This window comes from Ciconia boyciana, chromosome 18 (genome assembly GCF_034638445.1).
Source record: "Ciconia boyciana chromosome 18, ASM3463844v1, whole genome shotgun sequence".
Lineage (NCBI taxonomy): Eukaryota > Metazoa > Chordata > Aves > Ciconiiformes > Ciconiidae > Ciconia > Ciconia boyciana.
The window spans coordinates 11066121-11086210 of NC_132951.1; the positions used below are offsets into that span (position 1 = coordinate 11066121).

Below are 20090 nucleotides of genomic sequence, written 5' to 3' on the forward strand. Positions count from 1 at the left end.
AACATGCCAAAACAAAATGGGCACAGGCTTTACATTTAGTCTCCAGGTTTCTGTGTCCTTCACCCATACTCTTGTAAGAGGCCGTGTTCTTCCCTGGCTGCCACCCAGGGCGGGATGGTGGTAGCTCCTTGCAGGCTTTCAAACCAATGTTTCTGGGGATAAGGCTAGACTCCTGTTTCTCAGGACTTTCCAACAGACTAAATTTGGGTTTCCTACCAGGCTGATAAAGCACCTTTCCCCATCCATGCATCTCCCTGCTGTACTGCTCATCCATGGCTCAACATTTGCCACCTTTTACTTTCATCTGGAAAGAGCTGACTGATGGGTAAGAGTGCGTCTGGTCCCATCACAACGGCACTCAGGTTGGGATTGCCTCCAGGGCTGGGGAGCTGCTGACTTCTGGGTGACCAAGGGACAACGAGGTGCCTGGACATGGGTTCTTTTCCCCTGTGCCCAGGTGCTGGACTCAGACCTGCACACTCCTCCACTCAGCACTTGCACAGACCCTGCTCCTGATGGAAAAGAAAAACCACAAAATATTCATGGGCAGGAAATTCACGGCAGTTTTTGCTGGACTTTCTTATGATTTATTACTTTAAGTGTAAATTCTCCCCCTACCTCCCCCTTGCACCCAACGGAGTTTGGCCACTTCAGCAGTGTAAAGAAGCCCACGTTTGGGAGATCCAGCCACCCGGGGTACTGGCAGGAGTGGCACCTAGTCAGAGCTTCCTTACAGCCCAGGGAGTCCCTGCCCGCAGGAACAACCCCTTGATAACACTGGAGGAACATAGAGAAACCCTGAAACTGCTGCAGCACTGCTACCAGTAGCTCTGAGGACTTGGGACAGAACAGGAGGATGAGGAAGCTCAGGGTCTGGATCTTCAGCAGCCGCCCCAAGGGATCCCCCAGGAAGGTCTGGGGTGGCTCCCAGACCTTTCACACTCACTTGGTGCCCCAGCATTTTTGAAAGGAGTCAGCAAAGCTCCTCTTAAACTTGTCATTAGCAAACACATAAATCAGAGGATCCAGACAGGTGTTTGCCATGGTGAACACCCAGCTGACGTAGTAGGCAACTTCTGCGTGGTGCAAGAGCTTGCAAGGCATGCCATAGTACTTCACAATGACACCAATGGTCCTGCAGATGTGCAGAGGGCCAAAGCAGACAGCAAAAATCACCGTGTGTCTGGTGATTCTGCAGTGGGCCAAAGCAGACAGCAAAAATCACCATGTCTCTGTTAGCATCTGCAGAGACCCGCTCTTCACCTTCTTGCCTCTGGAGCTTTTCTTTGCTGCTTTAGCAATGGCAGCTCCCAACAGTGCTCTGCAAGTCAAGGAAATGGCAAAGGGCAGGAGGAAGGAGAGCACAACCACAACCATGTTGTAGAAGAAGTAAACAGAGGGCAACTCTGATGAATATTTAGGCATTTTGCTGAGCCATCAATAACTGAATTATTGAGAAGGAAGAAGAAAGGCAGCTCTTGGACAAAGAGGATGAGCCAGATGAACAAGCACAGCTTTCTCAAGAAGCTCCTCTTCTTCCAGAGGGACTTGCTCTGTACCGTACAATGACAAAGTACCAGTGAATGCAGATGAGCATCGGGAGATAGGTGCTGCTGTACACATGGGCACTGTGCAGACTTCGAACTGGCAGAGAAGCTGCCCAAACGGCCACAGGTTGCTGACGCTGAGGTAGGAAGTCCTGAGCAGAGCAACAGGGATGATAAGGACACCTCCCAGGACCAGGCTGAACTGCAGGATCATGCCTGAATCCCACTGCTTGATGCGGAAACAGAACACCCAGAAGCTCATGCCATTCAGCAGGAAACAGCCCAGGAGGAGAAGGGTCCCCAGGGCAGGGATTGCGGGGTGCAGCCCCTGGGGCACGCAGTCCACGCTGGTGGTCATGAAGGTGAGAGGCCAGCAGCTCCAAGGACTTAGAAGAACCCTCTGTGCTGACCTGCAAGGGGTGGGGTGGAAAAAAGAAAGCAGTGAAACTACCCGAGCTCATAATCTTAGGGCTGAGCTGGATCAGAGGCAAAGGTGGCTGAAGCAGCAGAGGCAGGTTTTCAAATGATCCCTGATCCTGAAGATCTGTGTCCAAAAGTTGACCACTATTTATCCTAGCCTCCACAGGAGGAGACCTGGCAGGTGCAAGGGGCCAAGTCTTGCTTTTCACACACAAATATACGACCTCGTGGGAATCAGACTCAAACCTGCCATGCTCAGCTTGACTTTCTCTGGTTGTGCTGCAAAGGAAAGGGAAAGGACTACAAAGGAACCACAGGAGCAGCTTAAATGTTCACCCCTAGTTACTGCTGATGGGGAAAGATGAAATAGATGATGCAGGTACTGCTTGGCTCCAAAAGCCTGTGCATTTAAAATCACAAGTGAGATCCCAGCATCACCCACACTACAATTATTTCAGCGGGTTTTGTTACAGCGCAGTTGGCAAGCGGCTCACCGACCTACTCCCTCTCCCGCTGCCCTGCAGACAGAGCAAAGCCTACAACCATCCGAAACAAGACTCTGGTTTGCAGACACGAGTTCCTCTGCATAAAGGACAAGAGAACAAACATTTGTGCTATGAATTCAGCATCAAAGATGCTTTTAGCCATACTGGATCACCCCGTACACCACCAGCTGTCCCTCTGGGGTGGCTTCCAGCCACCGCCTTTGCTGGCTCCCAGGCTGGGAAAGCCAAAACCAGTAGAGAGAAATGCAAGGCCTGAATGAGAATGGAGACAATCTAAACACCATATATGTAAAAGAGTTTATTGGAAGTAAACATGACGATATTTACAGGGATAAATCCAGCATATGATCAGCAGAGCAAGGCATTCCTGTCCCATCACCATTCCTTAAGGGTGCAGCAGTCAGGACATCTGCCTGCCCAGTTCAGGTCCGTCTGTCCCTGCTCGGGTCCATCTGTCCCGTTGAGGCTGGGAGCCCAGCTTGTGCAGTGAGGCCAGTCCTATCCTGCACCATTTCAGTAATTAATTTAAACACTTTTTGCACAGCAAGTGCTCTCAGCAAATTGACACACACTCTAGCAGAAAAGCAGGGAGAGCATCCAGCTGCACGTCCCCCGTAAGACCAGGGCAGACTCAACTCTAGGAAAGCAAAGTCCCCCACCACTCAGAAACGCTTTCTGAATATCTTCCTCCTGACACCTTCTCCATTTGTTGCTCTGTTACTTGTGGATGTACCTGCATGTATTGGGATATGCAGCGGACACCTCGGGAAACAGCCACAGGGTCACAGAGCTGAGGCACATCTTTGCAGAGGGTTTATGCTTTGAAATGTGCAGAAAGTGTTAATTGGTACTTCTGTCTCCTTTTTCAAAAATATCCGAACACAATGCATGAACTTCATCGCCCTTAACAGTAGAGGTCTACATCTGAGTTACTTCTCCAGCCTGCCTGGGATAGAGGATAGGGCACTTCAAGAGCACAGTTCAGCCAGCTTTCTTTGATGTTTAACTTTGGAGGAGGCAAATCACAGCCCCTCACGCGCCGCTCTTTGCAGCACAGGGGTCTGGATGCCTCGCTCAGGTGCGGAGCTCTGCCTTGGGCCAGGTGACTCCTGCCGTGGGTGACTGAACAAACACAGTGTCAACTGACAGGAACAATTTGCAAACAACTGAGAAGCAGACAAATGTGCAAATGTATCTGGTGGCTACTTCTGGATAATGAATGCATAATCTATTCCGACTCCCTTCCCTATCTACTTCTGGATAATGCATCTGTGAGCCTGAGTCAGGTTTATAAATGGTTGGCAACGAGAAAAACAGGCTGCGTTTGAGCCAAACATTATGTTCAGCAAATAAGGCAGGCAGTTTTGCCATGGACAGTGGCTGTTAGAGCTCAGTGTCAGTATCCCTCCAGCGCTCAGCGATGCCCATCCTGCGTACAGCTGCTACGTGGGGTGGCAGGACGCGACAACTGGCTTTTGCCTCTAAAATCTAATTTTATGCCTAAACCACCGACTCTAATAAAAGAGCAATACTGTATTCCTTTCCCATCTATCTGCTCATTAGAAAGTCGCTCTTACATTTGGCTTGACTGCTGGGAATGCTCCAAAGCAAGCTAATTACAAGGTCATTCCAGTAAATTGCATTCGGTGGCATAACTCTGAGTCACCGGTTCAGGGTGCTTTCCCCCTTCCACCCTGGCATAACTCATTTAACAAGGATGAGGAAAAGCAGAAAAAAATTTACAGACTCCCAGTGTATGAGACTTAACGGGGAGCCAGCATTTCCAAAGTGTCATGACTTCTGAGTGCCCCAGCGGAGGCAAGTTCTCCTGGGAATGGTGACATACTGGACACCAAAGATTTTCCAGTCACTTTGGGAAATGCTGCTTACTGGCCACACAGTCCTCGAGTGGGAGGAGAGGAGCCTGAAACCATTTGGAGGCTTCCCAGGGTTGCCCATGCAGGAGCAAATTTCATTCTTCCCCCAAGAAATCTACTCTCCATCTACTCAACCCTTCGGGAAGAAGAAAGAAAAGTCACTTCGCTGTGTTGGGTACCAAAAGCCTCGTCCCCCCTCCGGCGATCCCGCTGCTGGCTGACATGTCTCCACCCTGGCTCCTCACCACCAGAGACAGGTTCCCAGGAGGAAGGGGCTCGTTCCTTCTCGGTCGTGCCAGGCTCAGTGAAGAGAAGAAAACTGCAGGTTGCAGATCACGGTACCTGGAGGATGCTCTCACGCCAGCTGCTGCTGAGAGGTGGTAAGTCGGTGCAGACCTCATGAGGGATGGTTGCCTCCGACTCAGTAATCTCTCCCCACGCTCCCCGGCAGATGCATCTTCACGCTTTCCGGATGATCCGCCCCGGTTTTCTCCAGTCCCTGTACCTCTCCCTGCGCACCGAGTGGACCAGAGGCCTGGAGAAGCCAGAGTGGTTTGATCTGGCGGCATTGCTAGTGAAGAACAAAGTGAGATATTGTTACTGGTGTGGGTCAGAGCTGGGGCACATCTCCTGCATCTAGTGGAGGCTCCTAAAAGGACAGGGTATTTTGGTCAGCAGAACCGGGTCCAGCACCACTGCTGCCAAGAGAAGGGCGAGTGCCGGATCCTGCTGCAGCCCCTAATGCTCAAGGTGCCTGGACTGCAGAGACCCATGGGTGAGCCTCTCCTATGCACCTGAAGTCGTGATGGGGACCCTCCCTGTCCCAGGTCTTGGAAACAGCTGCTGAACTACAAGTACACAAATGTGAGCTCAGAACCCCATAAACAGCCTGTCAGAGTCCCAAGGACCGTCCCATCTGGCCAGGTTGGTCACTGAAACCAAACCCCCTGGCTCTTCAAAATTTCCACTTCAAATACCTTTGAGCAGTTTTCCTTAAAACCACTAAACCCAACAACATGCACACCTGGCACTTCTTTGGGTTTTTGCCACCCTTGTTACAGTCCGTGTTCTCTCAGGGTTATCCAGGGTGCAAACCAACCATGCCATGAAGCAACCACCCCACGATCAATCACGCCACGTGCAGAGACACGCAGGACAGACTAGCAGAGCTGGCTCGGCTGCGGGAGCAGTGGGGCTGTGTTCACCTAGGGCTCTTCTGGGATGACTTAATGCTCAGACCCACTTGCCCTGGGCATTCCTACTCTCCCTAGGCACTGTGTCCCAGGCTTTTCTTTCCTCCCTCCTGGCTAACACCTTCACTACCCGTTTTTATATCTAGCTTTTGCAAAGATTGCAAAAAGACTGGCGCAGCGAACGTGCATGTTCTCCTGCCAGTGCAGAGGGTGATGCAGGGCACAACACTGTCTGTAGGAATTTGCAGTGAAATTCATACGGGGTGAAGCGCGTCCCCTCCCCATCCCTGCAAAAAGGGTGGTGCAGCAGTGATCTCTGGGGCTGGCGATTAGAGATCTCCCCTCTTTCTAGATCCTGCTCAGAGACGTTCCTCCTGTGATCCCCAGTGGCTTTGTCAATAAAAATCATCCAGACATCATGTCCCCCCGTGCCCGTAAACAGTGGAGGGGGACAGCGAGGAAAGGCTGGTGGAGAGCAGAAGTGACGTGGGATGCCAGAAGTGGCTGATGAATGGAGGCAGGGAGTGGGGGATCTGCCAGCCACTCCAGGAGCGGAGGAAGGCAGAGCTGGGGAAAAGCTGTGAATGTGAGAAAAAGCTGCTTTACAACAGAGCTTGTTACTATTCAACATCCACAAAAGGAGGAAGAGCCCTGAAATCCCTGCCTGTGCTGAGGGTACAGCCAAGAGACCGTTCCCTCATGTCCTAATTAGCTTGCTGCTTTATAACTTAATTTCCTAATTGGTTTTCAAGTTAATTACTTTTAACAAACAGGCTGGGGAGGTGGCAGCTCAGGCCTTGTGGAAAGAGATGAAGCTTCACCTCTACAGCACTGGCCCGGTTTCAGGCCAAGCTGGGAAGCGAAGTGGCCTTACATCCACCTCTTCCAAGGAGGTCTGCCTTGCTGTTATCTCAGGGTTATGCTCTTACAGGAAGGTTTGGGGTGACTTCCTTGGCAATGTCTGCAAATCCTTCCTAAAAGTCAGTAATCGTGGGATCTCAGATCGCACCAGCCCCTCGCTTTCATTCCTCCTAGCTCGAGATGGTACCCGCGGCTCGATGGCTGCGTGCACAGTGGGAGCAGCCATCACGCTCCACCGCCGCTGACACCAGGGCTGAGCTCGGCTGGGTGCCCCAGATCCGTGCGTTCAATCTGGTGCAGGTGTGGGCGTACAGTCACTTTCTGTCAATTAAATCAAAGCTGATATTGCAGCTTTCTTTATGCTCCAACGCTGGCACCGCATCAGCTGCAAGAGGACAGGTGATTCTCGGGCCAGGCTGCCATGGTACCTGGTCCAGCATTAAACCAACTGGTGCGAACCTCACTTTTGAGCTGGCTTTGTGCTGTGGTGCTCCTGACCTGACGCAAGGCATGAGGAAGCTTTTTTGCACTGCTGAGCTGTGGCTTGAACTCTTTGGAGAACCAGGCTACAGATGTCGCAACCATTTCTGAACATTTTCTAAGCGCAAGCCTGTACTGAAGGGCACATATCTGGCTCCAGCTGTGCTCTCTGAGCACTGGAAAACCTGGCCTTGAGGGCTCATCACTCAAGAAAGCTTCAGCATTATTGCAGCGGGGGTGTATGAGCCCAGGCCACACCAGAATCACGGTGTCCATGCGGGACAATCTTAATTCCACTAAGAGGATCCCAATTCATCCTGTAATTTTCCAGTTCTCCAGGCTGCAGAGCTTCACCTGTTTATAGCGCAATCTGTGAACGATCCATGTGACACACACAGATCTGGTGGCTTTGCCTTCCCAAACTGGCTGGAGTCAGCTAGAGGAGCCGCAGGAGCAGGCATTAGGGCAGGGACAGGCTGGCAAAGCCTGCTGTGACAGCAGGCAGGGTGGGCTGCGCGTTCAGCTCCGATGGAGGCGGCTCGGATGCCCCCAGGGTGCAGGGCCCTGCACAAATCATCCGGCTTGGTCCCACCTCCCAGATGAGGCTGGGTTAGATGGCAGCCCTTAGAGATTTTTTATTTTGATGGGGTCCCTAATTCCCTTAGGTTCTCTTTAAAAAAAAAAAAAAAAAAAATCAGTCCTATGACATTACACTGGCTGCTTAATGCAAATTGTTTGGTGGCCTCTAGTAAACAAAATTATTCCATTAGGTTTTCTGCATTGCATCCTTTTGCTAGCATTGGGGTACCTCAGACCTTGGTGCAAGTTATTGTCCAATGCCTCCCTGCACTCCTCCTTGAAGACAGCGAGGAAATCTGCCTCTAACCTCAACTACAATCCAGCCAGCCCCAGCGCTTTCAAGCTATTTCTGCACTGGAGCTGTCTCCACCCATGGCTGCGTTCCCAGTGCAAATCATTTTCCTTGTACAAGCAGACAGTGCAAGGTGCAGTTCAGCTTTGCTGGGCTGGAAATTCAGCCAGTGAATTTATCCCTGAACTGCAGACGAAGAGACTGGTATCTGCTGGCTACTGATTTTCAGCAAGTTGTGGGTGCATCCCTGCACTACTGCTTTTCCTTGGTGGTCTTGTCTGTGGAGACACCTTTGGGGTGTGCGTGCAGCACCAAGCACAGCGGGGCTGTAATTGCGGCTGGGATTGCTGCACATCAGAGGATTAGGGTAAGGAGTGAGCTGTGAGCTCAGCTCACTCGTGCTGCAGCTGTCAGACCTAGAGCAAACTGGGTCACAGGCATCTTTTTAGGTCCAAAGCGACGAGGTGTTGGTGTGCCATTGCCTGAGATCTGGCAGGCTGTAAATTTTGGGTCCCAGGGTGCAAGTCTCTAACCACGCAGCCAATGGATAGCTGTCAAGATATCTTTCATTATAAGACCCTAACGATATTAAGACCACGATTACCCCAAACATTATTACAAGCGAACAAGACATGAACAATGTTTGCAGAAACATATTTGAATTTTAAGGACATGCAGCATTTTTCTTTTATGCCCTTATTTCTACAGCTCATTTTTGTTGTTGGGCAGAAAACAAGGAAGGGATTAGTGTAGTGGGCACAGCCCAGAGAGTGGGAGGAGGCAGCGAGATAGTGACATGCACACTAGTGATTTAACATGAAATACTCTGATCGCAAAGAGTCTCTAGAGGTTTGTGCCTCATTGATGAATATCATGCATGAAGCGTAGCTCCTTGTGCTACCCACATTTTTCTCTTCCAGGTATGTTGATCGGGAACCTGAGTCACAGGAAATATACTGAGTTACAGCACATTTCCACACAAAAAACCCCAAATCACAGGCATATTTATCTGTGAGTGTGTCAAATGCACAGTATGTTCAGTCAAGCTCAAAAGATTAACGGACCTTAATCCTACCTCTGTGCGTTAATACACAACAGATGATACACACACGCACACATCCATAAGGACCGATGTATGTACACAAAAGGCAATCTTCCCCATCAAAACATACCTGAGCTATTCACCTTTTGGAAACATAATAGGCATTAACTCACCTAGAAGACCAAACTGGACCCGCCTGCTTCTTTGGCTTGGCTATCTGCTTCTGGTACTCCATCCAGCCACTCACCAGCTCGTGAAGAATCATCACGTAGAGAAGGAAAATAAGAATCCTGGGATCCATTCGTGGCACTTCGGGGTCTGCTTCATTGGGTACAGGTGACATTTGATCAAGAGCAACGGGAGGTCAGCCGGAGGGGTGCAGCTCCTGCGGGCAGGGCTTTCAGGAACAGGGGGGAGCTGGAGGGATGCAAAGGTCGCTGCTGGAGAGGAGCCTTGCAGGCTGGGTTTTGTGCAAAGTGAATTAATGCTGTGAAAATCTCCTGGGGGGATGAGAGGCTGGTGCCTATTGCATGAAGCAGCATAAACACAGCTGCAGAGGCTACGGACGGTTCCTTTAACGGGGTGGATCACATCTTCTGGGACTCCATCCCTTTTGTCTCCCTCTCACTCGTGCTTTGTCTGCATTACTCTGCAGCCATGAGCTTCCTACACTTTTATCGCAGGAGCAGCCCCGCTTCGGCAGCGCCCCGGTGATTGGCGGGGGGGACAGTTGGCTGCCATGCCTGCAAGCCGGCAACGGGAGCACTGTCTGGCTGCAAAGAATAAATTAAAAACCCCAGTCAATGACTAGGGATTCTCCGAGCTGTCTCTTCCCAGCGTCTCAGGATTTTGGGCTGCACTGAGCCAATGTTGATTGGGAGTGTTACTGAGTATTTTGCAGCTGAGAAATATTTTCTTCTGCTTGCTTTTCTCACACTCTTGTTTTGTCCTCCTCGTTATTATTCCTTACCTAAATCTTCATCTGGCGGGGTACCTGATGTGCAGGAAACCCCTGGTGCCACAGCTTCCAGTCTTTTCCACACCACAGCTCCTCTCCCAGCCCCTCCAACTCTTTCTGTTTGGCAGCGTAGGATCTTGCTCAACTGGGATCTGCTTGTGACAGCAGGTCCCCTCCGTGTCTCCCTTCCCTCCCCCATGGAGAGCCTCTGGGCACGATGCAATACATGTGCCTGGTATTTCTAGCAGGATAAAAGCATAGCCCAGTCTTGTTTAGACACTTGTATAAATAGAACAAAAAAAAAAAAAGCCCCTTTTTCAGCATTTAACATCAAGCCTTATCAATATCAACTTGCGTTTCCAAGAGCATCTTTCACAAAATTTATGTTATTCCAGTGAAATCTTTCTGTAAGTAAAACAGTAAGCCCTCAACAATTATTTATCAGGATCATCTAGAAGCAAGAAGGCAGATTGACCAACCTACCTTTGCTTAATGGAGCTGTGCCAATTCAGTGCAGAAAAGGAGGCCCAGATGAGGGACAAATACAGTGACCCCCATGGTCTTCAACTCCACCGCTCCTACATAAACACACAGACCGCTGGGCTTGCTGTCTAACACGGTGCAGGGTTCGGCACGCTGCTCAGGGTGATTCTTCAAGGACAGAGGTGACAGCCACATAATACACAATCTCACAATAAACTTACCATGAGGATGTTTCTTCTCCACTAACTCACGTTATGTTACCTGTGGGTTTAACACTTGAGGTTAGATGTTTCTTAGAAACTTTTGCCTTTTGGTATATAACTGCAGACATGTGCGCAGAAGCCAGGGATTTTGATAGTTTTGTATTAAGTACAAATTTAATGCACATTAGGGGATGCTAATTATGCAGTATGTCTGCACATTAAATAAACCCAATGGCAGCAGCAACGTCCCAGTCAAATGTGCACCTCAAAGTACTGTGTGACTTTTCTTCAGCTAACTAATGTTCTTTCATTTATGAGTCCAGAAGTGCTGAGTAACTCTCCAAATTGAGAGGAGAAGATCTCATGGATGGGAGTGAGCAAGTGAATGAAACAAGCAAGGGCTGGAGGTGTTCTAGCAGCTACAAAAATGGGAATACTTGAAGTTCTCCATGAAGGGATAGTGGAGCCGTTCCTATAGCAACAGAGACAGTTGCCAGGCTGCGGGAGATGGGTTCTGATGTATGGTACAAGTCATACGTAGCGAGGGATTTCAGACTAAAGACAACACTGATATTTTATACATATGCAACTTTTAATGAGTAAAGACAACGTGACTCCTTTGTTCCAGCGGAGAGCAACTTTTTACACAAAATCAAAGAGAGAAATTACTGGGGTAAGAGTAGCAGGATAACTCCTTACAACTTACTCCTAGTTTTGTATTAGGGGCTCCATCTTATGAATACTAAATAATTTTCAAAAATCTGCTTCTTGTTGAACATTACAGCTCGATTGACTCATGCTCCTTTTAAAATCCCAACAGACCACAGACTGCCTCTGCCCTGCCTCTGCTCTTTTACCATCCTCAATACTCAAGCAAACGCCGTCTAGGTCTGAAAATCTTCTTGAGTCTTTAAAAAGTTACCTTAACTTCAACACACAATTTTTTGTTAAAAATGTCACCAATTCATCCTCAACACTACGTAAGGTAGAAAAGCCAATAACCGGGATTTATCGCCAGAGCCAACAGCTCTTAATACAGCAGTTGGTTTCCAACCAGCTTGGTGACTAGTCACGAGCTGTAAGTTCTTTGACACATGACTCACAAAAGGAACTGGAAAGGCTGATTTTGGAGTGATGAAAGCCCCAGTTGGGAGGGCAGGGTGGGGCGGGGGCTAGCTGTAGGGGAGGGGGAGGGCCCCTCCGGCGGCCGCGAGGTACAGGGGTACAGGACCCTCCCTACAGCAGCGGGGCTCCCCAAGACCCCCCCGTGAAGCTGCAGGCATTTCCCCTCTGCCCCCCAAGTCCGCACTGGTGCATAAATTCAGCCCAAGGGCACAGCTTCGGGGTTGTCCTGGAGAGGTTTGGTGGCAGTGGAAGAACCTGCACAAGTCCTTCAATTTGTGCAAATAACCTCTAAGTGGAGTCAAGAAGCAGTTAGCAAACTCACTGGGGACTCCTAAGGGTTTGGAGCAAATACGAACCGGGCTGTTGCACACTTTGATAGTCATCAGTACAAGACAGATATGCCATAAAACGTGTATTCAAGACTATCGCATAACATAGGCACCTGAGTGCTGAAACAGACCTTACCTGCAGACCAGAGCCTTGATCTGCTTCTCAAGTTGTCCATTGTTCTGCAAATTGTTTTAATTAAAAGCCAGCACTCCTCAGATACATCATCTCTCTCTCTCCTGCCATTTTCAGACAACTCTGTACAAAAATGACAAGTAGGTCAAATATGGATGTAGGCTGTGTGAAAGAAGTGGCATGGAAAAAAGTTCCCCAAGCCTGAAGTGAGAGGGGAGCAGGACCTGAGATGATAGGAAAGAGCCTGGGACTCAGGTAGGCTCTAAAGAACAGAAGAAAATGAAAAGCAGGCTCTGGGGTGCAAAGCAGTCTGCCCCAGTTTTGGTGGGGCAGAAACCCCTGCAGAGGACAACTCTTTCAGCTCAGTTTAAGCAGCCACAAAAGGAATGGCGACATAGCTGAGCCACTGATAAACTCTCATTCTGAAGCCGTGGAAGCAGCAGCACGTGCAGGTTTGCAATTCCTTTGTGAAACCAGGGTGGAAATGAGGCCAGGCTCCTTCATCCAAGGCATTCAGTCCAGCTAGTTGGGCTGGAAGAAAAACCCAGAATACTTGAGTAGTCACCGAGCCCTTCATTCCTCGCAAGTGGCACAAAGCACCTCCGCCAGCCTGACTGCTGCAGCGTTCCCATTCTTTTGGGCTGTGTATTGTCAGAGCAAAGGCACTGAGGAACAGAACTGTGTCATTCGGCTACTCAAAGCCTATTTCCCTCTTTGGTGGATGACAATCTAGGCCCCTCTACTGCCAAAGAGATTTTAAAAAATGGAGATGGTAGGTGCCAGTTAGTATTTATATTCATTGCAGCCCCAAGAGCACAATGCAACACCAACGATCACCTTCCTTCAGGCTCCGTGGCAGCACCCATCTCCCCATTCTTCCACTTGGAAGATGGCATAACTGACTAACAAACTGGAAAACCCACCCTTCCGAAGGCTCACCATTGACCCAGAACTCACACAATCTCCAATCTGCATCACAGAAAGGCAGCAATAATTGTTTTGTTACAGTAAATCAGGGTTGACCTAAACTGTGTGTTTGACTTGCTGCAGTTACTGGCTTTTTAGAAGGAAGTTCTGAGCTTCACTGAAAAGACAGTGATCTGCATTCCCCTTGTACGGGGCCCAAAGCCTGCAGGGATTCCTCTAGCTAACAGGATAGTCAAGGACTGGAAACATCAAACTTCCCACACCCAGGCCAAACTGAAAGACCAGGTTCTTAAAACAGGCCACAGGGTCATGGTCCAAAATTCCTGTGGAGCCCAGAAGGTCCAGTGATCCCCCCAGGTCACAATCAGGCCACAAGCATCTGCAAGTGGAAGTACCTCCACCTAGACACAGTGCTAGTAAAGGTGGATCTGAGGTCCTAGGGTCTGGTGTCTTCAAATACCCCAAGCAGGACCCTGTTAGCTGCAGGGGTGCTTCCCGCATCTCCGTACACACTTGTCCTCAGCCAAAGCCCATGAATGCCGTTCTGCCAGGACAAGTGAGAAGGAGAACAGATTCCCTTCTCTGCCCTTTGGCAGCTCTTCAAGGAACCTGCTTGTAAAAAACCCTCTGTAATTATATGATTATTCATTAGAGATTAAGCAGAGACCACGGTGCTCATTTGGAGTAGGCCATGGGTTGGTAACAAATCTGGCTGTGACCTACTGGACCAGATTTTGTTGCTGGGTTTTGTTGTTGCTACCAAGGCTTCATTTCACAAGTCAGTAATGACTCTGGCCCAGTGACCCTGACATCTTGAATGAGGCTTCATGTGCAGTTCAGGGGTATAAACTTCTCTGGCAAACACATCTCTCTCTCTTTCCTCTCTCATTCACATGCAGCGTCTCCTTCCTAACCTCAGGAGAAGTCAAACAGATCTGGAACCAGAGGGGAAAGCAGAAATACAACTGCAAATAGAGCCAGAAGAGAGCAGATCTCAGCCTTCACAGTGGATAGGAAAATGGATTTTCAGAGTTAAAAAGAAGTACTGCAGAATCTGTCAGCACCTTCCATAGCCTCATACGAGTCAACAGTTAATAAAAGACAAAGAACAGATGCTCTGAGACATATTTCTTCTGAGGATTTTTAATTGCTCCTACCTATAAATGTGGTTGAAAAAGTAATAATATGAAACTTGCACTCTTAATCATCAGATTGCTTTGTATCAGATTGCTAATGACTCACCACTAGGATTTTATAAACATTTCACCACTTTTTAATTCTGTTAACCCTGATCAGCCAACACAGCTTTGGCACAGCAAACTGATGCTAGTCTGAGGGGAAAAAAATAATGTTAAAAACTACTACTACTACTAAATGTCTCCTGAGTTCTGGACTTTTCCTATGACAATGGCACAGGAACCATCAAGGGTTTAGTCTGACTCAAGTTGGAAGGCTGGTTACAGGAATTATCTTTCTTTCTTCCTTGCCATAGAACTGACATTCGCAGAATGAGGAGAGAAAGACACAGATAATCGCTTCTGGGCTGCTGCCTTTAACGCAGGCAGATGCAGAAGCTGTGGTCTAATACTGATGCTTTTCCTCGTTCCTGAGCACAGGCCATGCTGATCAGGAGAAGCAGCAACCTGAACTCATCTCAGCGTGGCACTCTGTGAGCCCAGGTGAGATACCTTTGCCCCTTGTGCAATTGTTTTGCAAGAAAAGGAAGCTGGTTTCACTGCGCCCAGTTGTTCAGCTTTGAACTTCTCATCAAACTCCCTTTGCAGGTCCCACAGGCCAAAATCCACCCACACCGATCACTTAGTTGCTTTCTGTGAAGTTATCCTTCCAGCGGGACTGACCTTGTTATCTTTAGTATGCTCTCTACATGCAAATGGATGCTCCTCTGGTCACCGATGGTCCTGCTTGCACTACAGAGGATGGTATTAGCCAGGTTTAAAACCTGATTCCCCTGGAGAGCAAGAAACTTTCCAACATCAGTGCCTCCTGCCAGAAAAGTCTCATTATTAGGCGCTGACATACAAACCCAGCACAAAGCTAGAGGCATCTTGTGAGTGAGTTCCCAGCACACAAGACTGACAATAGGCAAGCTGCTCACAATAGACAAGCTGCTCAACGTGTGTGAAGCCCAGGTCCATGAACACCCCAAGCTGAGCTGTGCTTTGCCCCCAGGCAGAGGGCACCAAGCTGTAAAGGCAGCGAGAGCTGGGGCTTGAGCGCACACAGCCACACATCGCCCCTCTCTCTGCCCAGCCAAGCCACCACAGCAGGACCCAGGTGCAGGTCCTGCTACCCTGGCCATGAAAGCACCGAGTCTCAGCCTCCCTCAGGAACCCGGCCGGAGGAAAGGGTTAAGGTGCCTGCCCTCACCTGGATGGGAAAGATCTCTGCCATTTACACTGCCTGGGTCTGCTGGGATCAGATAAGGGAGAGGAGACAGCAGAGAAGACAGTGGAGCTGAAGATGTTGGCAATAAGTGCCAGGTGCCCCAGGGCAAGGAGAAGAGAGGACCTGGGAAAGAGCAGTGAACGCAGAGGATGTCCATGAATGGCAAAGTCCAGAGCAACCACAGAGCTGAAACCCTGTCTGACAACACTGCTAGTAACCTGAACTTGGGCGGAGCTGCCCTTAACCCCTGTTTTATACTCACCTGAAGCTCTGAGAAGCTGACTTGCCCCTTGTTTTTAATGCTAAGCCTGGCTCTGGTGGAGGGAGACTGCTGGCAAGGATACCCAGAGCATGGCTATGGGTTCACAGCCATGGGGACAGAGCTTGGACAGGTCCACAAGCCCTGCTGGGCTCAGCCCTTATTAACATAACAGCCTGACCAGGAAATAAAGGTGAGAAAGCAAGCTGGAGAATGCAGAGAGCTCTGCAGGTCGCAGCGGGATCTATCAGAGCTGCAAAGATAACTGCGCAGAAATACGTACTCCTCCTGAAAAGCTGCTCCATCGAGACATCTCTCCAGAGAGACAGCTGTATTAATAATGGCATTTGTATGCCAGGACAGACTTCTTAAGGCTGTACAAAAGAAAACATAAAGCAGCATCTGTATGTCATCCATCAAAATTGCAAGAAAGACCAGAGGCTCTCTAAATCACCCTGTCTTGTTCAGTCTCCTCTCTGCTTCTGGGAGGGACCCAGAGCACTTGGGTGCAGGCTGCAGCACTGCTCCTGCCCCACACAGCCCCGCTGCTGGTCACCTCCAAACAGCACCTCCCTTTGACTGAGACACAACCCTGGCATGGAGACATCTAAAATATTACGTAGAGCATCTAGAAGTGCCTTTGTATGCACCCACAGGCAAAATCTCTGGTGTTCTCCACCCTGAAATGGCTGAACTCTTCTGAAAAAGGAATAAACAAGATTTTTCATGTTGCTTCATTTTCTGGGCTAGATACAACTCTTCCAAAGTCAAAGCAAACTCATCTCAAGGGAAGCTGGAGAAGGGGAGCCTCACTTACAGGGACAGTCACATACCAACTCTCCCACCATGCACAACTCATCAGAATTAACCTAAAGGTGACTGTAAAGCCTAAGCCATAGAGCAGCTCCGCCAGAAAAGTATCTTGAAGAGTGATAATTCGGTTTTCTGCTGTGCAGCATCTGCTCCAGACTTTGTTAGACATTCCTTTGAAATGCCCATCTTCCCTCCAGCCATCTGCATCACAATCCATTGTTCCCCACTTTTCCAATGGATCCACTGCCCTCAGCACGAAAGAGAACGTGGTGTTCTGCCAACAAGCAGATGCTTTTGAGCATTCAGACTTGCAAAGATGCATGACAATGCCTTCCAATTGCTGGGTTCCCACCTCTTATTCTCCTTTAAGTCTAGCAGCCTAAAGTCTTAAAAACAGCCTAGCAGAGCCCACCCTTACAAGGGTCCCAGCTGCAACTTTTGTGGGACTATTTGGGAAATAGTGGCAATGGGTTGGAAACCAGAAGTTGGCAACCAGTGCTCTCCAGGAGGATGATTTCATGGCTATTCTTTTCCACCAATTTAGGTTTAATCCAGAGAAGCGCAGGAGTTGCAGGCTGTCAGAATCCAGCCCTCTTTCTGAACAAGAGGCTTCCTTTTATGGGTGGAAATCGGTGCAATGGAGTTTCTCACTGCATCCCTAATGATCCTGCTGAGGCCACAGCACAACCAAAGGGTTCCCCAAAAGAAAGACTTCTGAATACACTGTCATAACAGTAGCTATACCCGACCTGCCAAGCTCCCCAGTTTCCTTGTTGTCCTCCCACTGCTTCAGAGCAAAGGAGGCATAAGTAATAAAATGTCTACATTTTTGAGACTTCTCCTAAAGGTACTGGGTGGACACACATGGTCCCTTGTCAAAAGTCCAAGGTTTAAATGCCTAAATTGGGTGGATCTCAGTGGGAAATCACGCGCCTAAGTAGTAGGGAAGTACTAAAATACCTTTTTATTTCTTAAGGTAAAATGCTCATGTTCATTCTGAGCATGTTCCAGCCAAGCAGGACTTGGGTAGATGTCACCAAGGCACTGCAACAGCAAGAACCACACCAGTGTCTTCTTGCCAACTGCCAGGCTGTGGTGTGGCTCTGCAGGCAGGAAGTGTGCTGCTACCCCACCGCTCCTCTTTTCTTTCCTCCAGGAAAAATCCACTGAGCAACACACCTGGTGAACTGCAGGAAGGTTTTTCAAGGCCAGGCACATCTCACAGCACATCTGAGCTGATGCACCAGGTCAGCAAGCTAGTGCTGGTCAGTGAAAGGCTGTGCATCTGCCAAGTGAAAGGACATGCCCTTCCCCAAAAAAGAGCAGTAAACCCAAGACAGAGGTGTCACCCCAGCCTCAGGGCGCTCCAGGGAAGCAGGAACAGACCTGCTGAACCGCAGACAAAGCCAGGATGGTCAGGACCCCCAAGAGCACAGGACAACCAGGGTGATGGTCACATCACACCCCGGTTTGATCTCCCACTCACACCAGACGAAGGTGCACACTGGGAACTAGTACCTACCATGCAGTTTTGCACTTCTCCGCAGCAGAAGTCTCATCAGGTCAGGAAGACACATCTACCTGCTTCCATCGCACACTGCCCCAGTAGCCAACCTTTGAAATCATAGCGAGAATGATCTGGTGGGTCTCCAGGCACTGCAGCAGTAAGGAGAAAGGCTCAGGAAGGCTGTTTACTCTGGGACTGACAACCTCTGCCCCTTCCAGAGAGCCCCTCAGGACCTGCAGTCCTTCCATTGTCCAGTGATTAACAGGTACAGCAGAGGAGGTAACGAAGAACACATCATGTGAAAACACCATGGATGCTTCTCTGTGGTCCCGTGCCTGCTGAAATTATTAAGATCAAAAAAACTGTCAATTTATTTTTTTGTAGCTTTAAATGTTTGAGAAAGGAAGTGCTGTGATTTTTGTATTTGTCAGTAACTTTTCTGACCAGGCTCACTTTGATGTGTTTTTCAGACCCATTCCCTGAAGTGCTACCGGTAAGGAACCTGCTGGGACGGTGTTTGGGGCAGCACAGAGCCTCCCTGCAGGAACCCACCTCTGCCACTCCAGAGTGCTTTTGGGAAGGAGAGAAGGGCTGGTCACTTGTAAGCCTGATGCCCTGCTCCGTGCTTTGGCCAAAAATCGAGCTTTACTTGAGGCAGCACAGTGGGCTGAGACATGAAATTAAAAGAATTCTTTACTGTGAGGGTGGTGAGATGCTGGAACAGGTTGCCCAGAGAAATTGTGGATGTCCCCTCCCTGGAAGCGTTCAGGTCAGGTTGGTCTAGTGGAAGATGTTCCTGCCCATGGCAGGGGGGTTGGAACTAGGTGATCTCTGAAAGTCCCAAACCATTCTATGATTCTATGGTAAGAACAAGAGGGGATTGATATTTGCTTCTAGCATTACAGGTGAAAGACATGACAGGCCCAAGTCTTGTAGCCGAGTTTAAGACAGGGTTGATGACCGTAAAGTATCATTTCCCTTATGCAGGGCTATGCCAATGCCTGCTCAGCCTTGAAAGATGAAAGCTGGTCCCTGGTGATTGCTGACAACTCTCCATCTGCCACTCCACCAGCAAGGCAGGGCCGCATGGCCTAAGAAGCGGTGAGGGAGCTGGCAGCAGTGACCAGTTCATCCACCCCAGCAGAGCAGACTCCAGTTGGCCTGCTGGGACCTGTGCTCCAGAGCCAGATGCACGGGGACCACAGGGTGAAGTTCAGGACAACCCGAGTTTTGTGTTCACCTCTGCAAGAAGACAGGCCAGACGTGGAGGTGATGCATGTTCTCAAACCTGGCCACTTTAGCTCAGCAATCAAATAGATCTTGTGCAGGATGTGTTCTGCCACTTCCTCCCCTCGCTGTACTCACTGCTGGAATCCTCTTTTGGTCTTGGGGAGAAACCTCCAAGGTCTCCCTCATACCTGGTCTCTCCTTCAGTTCAACGCCTAAGCCATAGCCATTTCTGAGGTTGGACTAACACCTTTCTTTGCCCTGCTGGTTAAGAGATTCCACTGCTCTGGATTGCAGTTAAATGCACAGAAAGTGGGAAAAAATTATTTCCTCTGGATTTCAGCCATTTCCTTTCTTAAAGTGCTTGCAAGAGAGTCAAGATAATGAATCTCCAACATCCCAGAGCTGGAATTTCAGCCCAACCCATCACCTTGCTTTGGGAACTGACGTTCTCACACACCGAGAAAGTTCCCAGTATCACACTCCCAATGGAGCAGAGCGCAGACACCCCAGACCAGCACGGTGAATTGAAACCAGACTCCTGAACCAAACACGCTATTGCTTTCAGCAGGAAGCAGTCTAATCAGCACTGCACGTGCACATTAACTTCTTATAATTCAATTATCTTCAAAGTTAAACCTATGGCAGGTTTCCTTTACGCTGCTGTATAGAGAGAAGGCCAGGAATCAGCTGAAAACCAAACAGTTCCCGGCAAAACAGAGAGGACTCACAATAGCTGATGGGTATCCACGGGGTCTTCATATTCTTTCTGGCCAAGCAGATTTGTTTGGTCTTCTTTTATCTTAGTCCACAAAGAGCTATCCTACATCAAATCAATACGTCAAGTGGAATCTAGCTGTGTTTTCAAATGATGCATGCTTTGGGTGCCACATAGTTTGGCAGTAAATAATATTTCACTATAG

At 49.2% G+C, this 20090-nt stretch overlaps 1 long non-coding RNA gene and 1 pseudogene across 1 annotated transcript; both read right to left on the reverse strand.

The window, feature by feature from the left end:
- Positions 1 to 300: 300 nt before the first annotated feature.
- Positions 301 to 1905, reverse strand: LOC140661402 (P2Y purinoceptor 4-like; annotated as a pseudogene).
- Positions 1906 to 10262: 8357 nt separating this feature from the next.
- LOC140661257 (uncharacterized) lies at positions 10263 to 19832 on the reverse strand. Its single transcript, XR_012045684.1, has 3 exons — positions 17956 to 19832; positions 12032 to 12151; positions 10263 to 10499 (listed from the first exon to the last, which is right to left on the reverse strand). It is a non-coding gene; the product is annotated as an uncharacterized lncRNA (long non-coding RNA).
- Positions 19833 to 20090: the final 258 nt, after the last annotated feature.